Consider the following 9,277-nt stretch of genomic DNA (forward strand, 5'->3'; position numbering starts at 1 on the left):
ATCCCTCTTTCATTTGGGTTGGCAATGTGCCCAGCTTCCCTCATCACTAGGTATGACCATGTAATCAGTTCTAACACGGAGATGTGAAAAGAAACGTGTGCAGTATCTGGGAAGTTTTTTCGAAGGGAGGAAACAATGACTTTCTTCTTCCATTTCCATCCAACTCCACAAAACTTGTCATGACTCCGGCCTCTCCAGCCACCTCAGAACACAAAGATGAGGATCACGTTGTAAAAATGGCGCAGGAGTGACATTTGGAACTAGGTCCTTGATGGCCATGGAGTGTTCATAGATGTGTTGATTGCCTAACTCTGACCTTCTTTTGCATAAGAGAAAAATAAACTTTCTATTGCATGTGCCACTGTTGTTATGGATTTGCTGTCCAGTACAGCCGATTGCTAACTTGTGTAGATGGATAGTGTCCCACATTGCTGGGTTTATGTGAACCCAAATGGTGATTGCAAAGCTGTGATCTGGAGTGCTTAACACTTTTATTTATTTTTATTTTTATTTTTTTATTAGACTTTAAGTTCTAGGGTACATGTGCGTAACGTGCAGGTTTGTTACATATGTATACTTGTGCCATGTTGGTGTGCTGCTCCCATCAACTCGTCGGCACCCATCAACTCGTCATTTACATCAGGTATAACTCCCAGTGCAATCCCTCCCCGCTCCCCCCCTCCCCGTGATAGGCCCCGGTGTGTGATGTTCCCCTTCCCGAGTCCAAGTAATCTCATTGTTCAGTTCCCACCTATGAGTGAGAACATGCGGTGTTTGGTTTTCTGTTCTTGCGATAGTTTGCTGAGGATGATGGTTTCCAGCTGCATCCATGTCCCTACAAAGGACACAAACTCATCGTTTTTTATGGCTGCATAGTATTCCATGGTGTATATGTGCCACATTTTCTTCATCCAGTCTGTCACTGATGGACATTTGGGTTGATTCCAAGTCTTTGCTATTGTGAATAGTGCTGCAATAAACATACGTGTGCATATGTCTTTATAGCAGCATGATTTATAATCCTTTGAGTATATACCCAGTAATGGGATGGCTGGGTCATGTGGTATTTCTAGTTCTATATCCTTGAGGAATCGCCATAGTGTTTTCCATAATGGTTGAACTAGTTTACAGTCCCACCAACAGTGTAAAAGTGTTCCTATTTCTCCACATCCTCTCCAGCACCTGTTGTTTCCTGACTTTTTAATGATTGCCATTCTAACTGGTGTGAGATGGCATCTCATTGTGGTTTTGATTTGCATTTCTCTGATGGCCAGTGATGATGAGCATTTTTTCATGTGTCTGTTGGCTGTATGAATGTCCTCTTTTGAGAAAAGTCTATTCATATCCTTTGCCCACTTTTTGATGGGTTTGTTTGTTTAAAATAAGAGTGTTGCCATGGGCTTGAGAAACAACAGATCTCTTTCAAACTCCTGCTGCTGTAATTACTTGTTTTAAGTCATTTATTTACTTTGTCTGAGTGAGCAATTTAGCCCGTAGGAACTTCATCTTCCTAACCTGTGAGGTGGAGACAATAATATTATCTAGCAGGGCTGTGTAAGCAGCAAATGACATGATGTTGATGAAGAGCCTGCCACACATCAGATGGCCACAGCATATTTACACGTCTTTTGTCTACTATTGCTCTTTGTCTTCTAATAATGGTACTTCTATATAAATATTTGCATGACAGTTAAGACTGTCAGAGCTTCCTGTATTCATTACAACTATAAAGGAAGACAACTGTAGATCTTACTGCCTGAACATGTTTTATCTCAAAGTTCCTAAAACATCAGAAGCTCCTCTTTTTCCCGTTTCCTTTTGTAGACAGCTATTTGAAAGTCATTTCTCTAAGAAAAATTACCAGTGTTTTTAGTGATTAAATCAAGAAGCCAATCTAAAATTGTATATCTGAATATCACTAAGCTTCATTATTTCCATTTTGAACATAATGAGAATAAAGAATTTTAACAGCTGTTCAGAGACAAGAGAGTACGCATTGTGGGCTCAGCCATAAATGCACAGCCGACTCAGTTCAGTCCATCAGACAAAGCTGTTTGTACCCAGCTGGGATGAGGAGGAAGGGCACATGGTGGCTGCCTCGGAGGAGTGGGTGGTGCACGGAGCCATGGCTGCTGCCCAGGCTGAACTCACTGGGAAGGTGCCATCTGAAAAGACAGCAAGGAAAGGTGCAAACAGGACCTTGGATACAGTTTTTATGGTCCACTGAGTGAGCCTACTTTTTTTTCGCCCCTGCAGAATGAAGTACCTCACTTCATAATTCTTGGGAGAATTAGAGCATTTGCAAACAACAGATCTTAAATATTACATGACCTATAGTAGGAAATAATGCTTTTTATTAAAACCAGGAAAAATAAATTATTTTAGAATTTTTTTTTCAGAAACGTTCAGAATTGAGTTTCTGGAATGGCCTTTTGTTTCTACTAAAGGATTAACAGCAATTCTTGGTTGCCTGGGGATAAGAGCTTTGCCATTGGTGAGAGATTTCTGTAACACACCTTATGGAACTGCAGCTCCAAAGGTGTCTGTGCCTCACTGTTCTCTCTGCAAAACACCTCCTTCTCCCTTCCCCTTCCCCCTCCCCGACCCCTCCCTCTGCTTCACACACCTCACACACATGCACAGACACTTGTACACACAGATGCACACATAACAGAACACAAACACACTATACACACAGGACTCGTGTTGAAATAGAGATGGTAAGATTGACAGAACAGACTTTGTGGCAACAAGATACAAGATACAGGACCCAAGGTCATGCCAGGCCAGGGTGGTGTCTCACACCCTAAACTTAAAGAATAAATGACATTCTTACTGCCACAGGTTTTTGATTTTTCTCTAGCAGCTGAACAAACAACGGCCCCCAAATTAGCAAGACTAAAACCATTACAAGCCATCCAGCTCACAGACACTGACTAATTAACCCCCATTCCACAAGCTGTAACTACAGATTTCACTGGACCAGGGACTAATTTCAGTAACTTTCTTCTCACACGAAGACTGCCCAACATCGACTGATTCTGGCCGGTCTGCAGAGGTGGCCTTCTTGTCCTGAAAAGACCTTTTAATCCATAGGGTCTAGACTGTAATACATTTAGATGTTAAATCTCCACCCAAAAATGAACTCGAGTTGTATGTTACAGGCATGTTTGTTCAATATGCATGCATCAGGACCGCCTTTATGAATATTCAGAGCTCCTCCTGTAACCTGTTGAATATGTATGATCCTCCAGCCTGTTCAGCATAAAGCTCCTGCCCCAACTCTTTATCCTCCAAGGTGCCTGTCTCTGGTCTCTGCGAGAGGCTGTGCTTCCCAGCCTGCGGGATGCCACTTTGCAGACGCTAACTCTTTACAAGAAATAATGTCTCCTTTTCCAAATTTATAAATTGTGCTTTTTTTTTTTTCTTTAAGTTAATAGCTGTTTTAAGGCTTGGGGAAATTGGGAGAGGGGAACGGAAAGGCAAGAGGTGGGAGAAACAAGGGAAGAGCTGGATACAGCTCTGCAGTGACTCCCCCAGGTTTCAGGAGGCCCCATCCATGCCTTTGGGGAAGAGTGTATCCAAAGCCTTTGACAACTTGTGTCCATATGTTATTTGTTTTCTCCATAATGAGGGAATTTTCTTCTGTACTCAAGTTGTGTATGAATGTTGAAAAGAAGAAGCCTCATAGGAAGGTCCAGGGGCACATAGAGATTGACTTCAAACATTTGCATTATTAACTAGGGTTGGAAGATTTGTAGAGATGATTAGATCATAGTAGAATTCCCAATGTATTACATACTAATTGAAAGTCTATTCGTTAAGTTTTGTATACTTTCTGTTTTTCACTTTTTAACAACAATGAAGCCTGAAAACTAACACTGTTTTCACAAATATACTTATTTTTAAGAATGGCAAATTGTAAGTATGAGTCACACAACATTGAAATATTCCAGGGGCACTGAGGAGCTTGAGAAACCTAAAATCCTGTCAGTGTCCCCCTGAAAGAGCTCTGGTATGACTTTGACTTCCTCACTTTGAAGAAAAAAAAATATATATATATATATGTGTATATATATATGTGTATATATGTCTACCTTATATATATGGAAATCTCAAGTCATTTGTGGGTGGCATAAAGAAAAAGAACCAAATTTAGATTTTCCCATGGCTTGTCAAAGAGCTCCTATGTGTTGAAGGACATAGAATTAAAATCTATATTGACCATGAAGAAATGAAGTCTTCAGGATCAACATGAGCTCAGGGAGTCCTTCTGCTGAGACCTAACAAAGACCTCCCAAGGCTCCCTTGGGTGTGCTCTACCCTGCCCAAAGGACCACCTGGATAACATGGTGATCAATAAGTAAAGCCGTAGTGTTAATGTCACCAATGTTGTGGAAAGAGCACAGGAATAAGGCTCAGGAGCCTCTGCCTTAGTGGTAAAAGTGAGGGCAATAATAGCACTTACTTCCTAACACTGTTGAATTAAATGGCTGATCATGAGGAAAGTAAAATATTAAATGTAAGCTTTTAGCAGCATGCCTGGCAATGAGTATTTGAATTATTCTTTAGTTTAAAAAAGAATCAATTCTTTTAAATCCATGCCTCTCTTTTCTTACTTTTACACTTTTAGCACCACAAAATCCAGATGTATAAACAACACATTATTTTCCCACTTAGGGATCTTGAGAAATGACTTTCTTTTGAAGTCAATAAGAACAGCCACTCACTGGCCTAAGCATCCATTGTAACATTACTTTACCAATGGATAGGCTAGGCTCTAAGATGAACAATTAAAGATTTTAGAACATCCTTTCTGTCTTAGAAATATATTATTTTAAAATGTCAAATACTAATTAATTACATTATTTCTTGGGTTAACTCCAGGATGTTGGGTTTTAAAGAAAGAAATTGGACATAGATGGTTATCTAAAGCACTTGTTAAACTTGTAAATTTGAATGCAAAATTGTAAATGTCACTCTCAATTCTTTTTAAACTTGGGGTGGAGCAATAATAGTTTTAAACATATTAACATTTCTACTGATTTTTTCATCTAATATTGATAATATTAATTAATATTAATTTCATCTAATATTAATAAATATCCATAGGATAAGAATCCTAAGGATAAATATTTATTGAGTATTAATATATGCTAGACATTATTATTTGAATGTTTGCCTCCTCCAAAATTTATGTTGAAATTTGATGCCATTGTAACAGTATTAATAGGTGGGACATTTATGAGGTGATTAGGCCATGAGGGGTGGGTCCTCATGGGCAGATTAATGCCATTTTTAAAGGGCAAGTTCAGCCCCCTTTTGCCTCTTTACCCTTCGGCCTTCCATCTTGTGAGGACATGGCATTCTTCCTCTCTGGAGGACACAGCGTTCAAGGTGCCATCTTGGAATCAGAATCACCAACCACATCAATGCTTAGCATTGGACTTCCCAACCTCCTGAACTGTAAGCCAATAATTTTGTTCATAAGTTACCCAGCCTGTGGTATTATTCTATACCAGAACATATGGACTAAGACACAAGGTATTCTAATAAGTGTGTGAAAACCCAAGATAAAATAGGTGTTATTTCCCCTGTTTTGCAGATGAGAAAACTGAAGCTTAAGGAATTTCTGAATTTGTTTAATCCAAATCTGTTAGAAAATAGTAGACCTCACCTCTTCAATAGTTGAGCATGGATATTTATGAGACTAATTTTATACTCATATTTCTTCATTTGTACATGATTTAAATCTCAGAAAAAATTTAGAATTTCTCTTTACTGTCTGTCAGTATTATGAAATGTGATAGCAGTATGTCTAGGCACAGATTGTTTTTGTTTTCCTCTGCAGGGGTAGTTATTTTTTTCTTCCTTAGCAAGGGTGGCTTCTTCAGTCTGAAAGCTGAGACATATACTTTTCTCTGAGAAGAAACATTTTCTATTATTTGAATGTTTTACCTCTCCTTTTTCCTATTCTCTCTTTCTGAGGCTTATATTGATTCTCAAAGTTACCATCTTTCTGTTTTACCTCTCCTTTTTCCTATTCTCTCTTTCTGAGGCTTATATTGATTCTCAAAGTTACCATCTTTCTCTCTTATCTCTATGTTTGTCTTTGGTTCTCATTTTTGTCTGTATTCTGGGAAATTTTCGTAGCTTTATTCAAGATCACTTCTCAAGCTCTAAGAACTCTCTTTTTGTCTGATTTTACCATTTTTATTATACTAGTTGTTACAGTTTTGATAGATATATTATCTTCCAAAATTTCTAAATATGTGTGTTTGGGAAATTGCTTTTAAAATCCTCAGAGATATGGCCAAATTACACCATATCAGGAAATGAAAGAAATTTATTTTTTAATTTAAAAAAGTAGTATTAGTAAAGCTTCAACCTTAGAACAGGAGTCTATGTCAGAAAAACACCACAGAGCAATGAAAACTGTGTTCTCCAAATTATTTAGAAAGTAGTATATTAGAAAGTTTTCTTCTCCTCCTTCTCCTTCTTCTCCTTCTTCTCCTTCTTCTCCTTTTTCTTCTTCTCCTCCTTCTCCTTCTCCTCCTCCTCCTTCTCCTTCTCTTTCTCCTTCTTCTTCCCTCCCTCCCTCCCTCCCTCCCTCCCTCCCTTCCTTCCTTCCTTCCTTCCTTCCTTCCTTCCTTCCTTCCTTCCTTCCTTCCTTCCTTCCTCTTTTTCTTCTTCTTCCTCTTCTTCTCTTCCTCCTTCTTCTCCTCTTCCTCCTTCTCCTTCTTCTCCTTCCTTCCTTCCTCTTTTCCTTCTTCTTCCTCTTATTCTCCTCCTCCTTCTTCTTCTCCTTCTTCTTCCTCCTCTTCTCTTTCTTCCTCTTCCTCCTCCTTCTCTTCCTCTGCTTTGCTGCTGCTGCTGCTGCTTCTTCTTCCTTCTCCTCCTTCTTCTTCCTCTTCCTCCTTCTTCTTCCTCTACTCCTTACTACTTCTCCTCCTCTTCCTCCTCCTCCTCCTTATTCTTCTTCTTGTCATTGTTGTTGTCGTTGTTGTTCTTCTTCCTCTCATTCTTTTTCTTCCTCCTTCTTCTTCTCCTCTTCCTCCTCCATCTCTTCCTCCTCCTCCTCCTCCTCATCATCTTCTTCCTCCTCCTCCTCCTTCTTCTTTTCCTTCTCCTCCTTCTCCTTCTTCTCCTTCTCCTTCTTTTTTCTTCTCTCACTCTCTTTCTCTCAATTTGTCATTTGTCATTTCTCATTCTGGTCCCATTAATGTTATTCTTCAAATTGTGATTCTAAATCCCTTCTACCAGACTCTGTAAAAGTACTTATATATAATTTCTCAACTTTGTGGAAACAATAACTCATAGAAATATTTAGAAACTTTAAAGAATATTTTGCTAAAAATTATAGCTGTAGTGTTGCGGGATAACATCTGTGCAAGTGATAACATGTGTTTTAACTGGTTAGCTGCCCCTGTGCAGGTGATAACATGTGTTTTAACTGGTTAGCTGCCCCTATCAACCTGTCATCTAGATTTTAAGCCTGAAATTAGCTGTTTGTCCAGATGCTCTCCCTCCTCTCAACTCCCATGCTCCGATAGGCCCTGGTGTGTGTCGTTCCCCTCCTTGTGTCCATGTGTTCTCATTGTTCAGGAGCATCTTTTCTGATTGTTTTCACAAACATTTTATACCAGTTGTGCTTGTACTTGGGTTGTGCTCCTTGCAGGGAAGCCAGACTGGTAGATGACCACAAGATTTTGTTATTCCGTGACATCTGTTCTGCTCATTCTCCAGCTGAGATTTTCATAAAAAATAATGTTTATACCTGTATTTTCTTCCAAATGTGTCTTCCTTAATTCAGCCATGTGACCAGGATATCTTTAAATCAATAAAGAGTAAATATAAAATCACTTTCCTGAAAAGCCTGTTAGCAGCAGGGAGCAGAGGTGCTCATTGTTCAACTCCTGCTTATGAGTGAGAATATGAGGTGTTTGGTTTTCTGTTCCTGTATTAGTTTGCTGAGGATAATGGCTTCTAGCTTCATCTGTGTCCCTGCAAAGGACATGATCTCATTCCTTTTTATGGCTGCATAGTATTCCATGGTGTATATGTGCCACATTTTCTTTATCCAGTCTGTCATTGATGGGCATTTGGGTGAGTTCCAAGTCTTTGCCGTTGGAAATAGTGCTGCAATGAACATACACGTGCATATGTCTTTATAGTGGAATGATTTACATTCCTTTGGGTATATGCCCAGTAATGGGGTTACTGGGTCAAATGCTATTTCTAGTTCTAGATCCGTGAGGAATCATAGAATTTTCTACAGTGGTCAGACTAATTTACACACCCACCAATAGTGTAAAAGAGTTCCTATTTCTCCACAGCCTTGTCAGCATCTACTGTTCCTTGACTTTTTAATAATCGCCATTCTGACTGGCATGAGATGGTGTCTCATTGTGGTTTTGATTTGCATGTCTCTAATAATCAGTGATGTTGAGCTTTTTTCATATGTTTATTGGCTGCATAAAGAACAGTCAGCCATCTTGGAATTACCTAGTTGAATGCCTAAATCTGAGGGAAACTGGAAGAGCTTTCAAGAAAATAAGTTGGTATCAACAGTAATTCAGCCACAGCAGAAGAAAAGTCTTTGTTTTAGAAAGTTTTCCGAACAAGGGCAGTGATCGGAGGAAGATGTTGGCCACATGGTGCAATGCAGCCCCGAACTTTAGTTATAAAACTGGAAAAGTTGGATAAAATACAGCAAGTTATACAGACTGTATTTTGCTAACAGGAAAGGAGATAAAAAGGAATCATAGCAAAAAAACCTCCTGTAATCTCTGCCGTGAATGTATGCCTGCTCTTGTTATTTTCATGAAATGATACACTTTTTATGCTAAAATCATTGCTTGCTAATAAAATCAGTACTATTCCCTTTAAGTGAAAAAATAAAATAGAAATAAAGAAATGTTAAAACATTATGCTTGGTTAGAGACAAAACTGGTTAGTGTCTTACAGGGCAATAAACCTAAAGTTTTGGGGTTATTCATTCTATCAAACAGAAATCATTTGTCTCCCCACTGGATAAAATCCTACACATTATGTTCTCTACTTTCAGAATTGTGCCATAGCCAACACAACACATTCAGGTCGATCACTACATTGAAATACTATGATCTCTTTCATCTACTTATTAGTTTAAGATAATTTTTATTGACACTGAATTAAAACGTACTTGAGGTCAGTGACACAGGAAGTTTGCTGGCTATGAGGAAGAAGAGAATACCAGGAATGAGCCTGAATTTGCTACCCAGGCTCTAGGAATGAA

This window comes from Chlorocebus sabaeus, chromosome 14, assembly GCF_047675955.1.
Source record: "Chlorocebus sabaeus isolate Y175 chromosome 14, mChlSab1.0.hap1, whole genome shotgun sequence".
NCBI classification, from domain to species: domain Eukaryota; kingdom Metazoa; phylum Chordata; class Mammalia; order Primates; family Cercopithecidae; genus Chlorocebus; species Chlorocebus sabaeus.